This window comes from Moschus berezovskii, chromosome 7, assembly GCF_049115385.1.
Source record: "Moschus berezovskii isolate FMDL1 chromosome 7, NW_MosBer_1.0, whole genome shotgun sequence".
Lineage (NCBI taxonomy): Eukaryota > Metazoa > Chordata > Mammalia > Artiodactyla > Moschidae > Moschus > Moschus berezovskii.
This window is the reverse complement of record NC_142466.1, coordinates 97,152,729-97,153,611: the sequence shown is the minus strand read 5'-3', so window position 1 is coordinate 97,153,611 and position 883 is coordinate 97,152,729. Positions and strand designations below refer to the sequence as shown.

At 38.4% G+C, this 883-nt stretch overlaps 1 pseudogene; it reads left to right on the top strand.

The window, feature by feature from the left end:
- The first annotated feature begins 237 nt into the window (after positions 1-237).
- On the top strand, positions 238-394 carry LOC148777429 (large ribosomal subunit protein eL39 pseudogene; annotated as a pseudogene).
- Positions 395-883: the final 489 nt, after the last annotated feature.

Below are 883 nucleotides of genomic sequence, written 5' to 3'. Positions count from 1 at the left end.
TCGAGTCGGTGATGCCATCCAGCCATCTCATTCTCTGTTGTCCCCTTCTCCTCCCGCCCCCAACCTTTCCCAGCATCAGAGTCTTTTCCAGTGAGTCAACTCGTCACATGAGGTGGCCAAAGTATTGCAGTTTCAGCTTTAGCATTGACTAAGTTTAAAATATTTTTAATTAAGTTTACCTAAATGGCTCTTTTCTCTTCTCCGCCATCCTATGTACGGTTGAGTTCTCTCCTCATCATGTCTACTCACAAGACTTTCAGGATCAAGAGATTCCTGGCCAAGAAACAAAAGCAGAATTGTCCCATTCCTCAATGGATTCGAATGAAAACTGGCAGTAAAATCAGGTACAAACTCCAAGAGAAGACATTGGAGAAGAACCAAGCCGGGTCTATAAGCAGTCTCACATAAAAAGTGGCACACATGTTAAGACCACATTTTTAAGCAGCCAAATCACAGTGAGAACACCACTACTGTAATGCTTGGCTCCCGATGTTTCTTATTTCCTCACTATCAGTCCGAGACTCAGTAATAAATATGAAACATTGGAAAAAAAAAAAAGTTTACCTAAATGAGTTTAAAGTAAGCTGGTGGAAAAACTTGAATTTGGCCTTTCTCTCTGTTAAGAGGATGTATTTTCTCCAGATGTTGAACTGCTTTTAATAATAGATTTAAGTTTCTTTATCTCTTAATTGATCTGTTCTATATTTACCTTTGAAATCTTAGTTAACTTTGGCTAAGTGAATAACTCTTATTTCACAGTAACTTATATGATCCTACCTGACTGTTATAAACCCTTTTGACATTTATTGACAAAACTTCCCAAATAACTTGACTTCTAGCTAACTTTGAGATGCTTCAGAGGGCCCCTGAGACATTCCAAAGA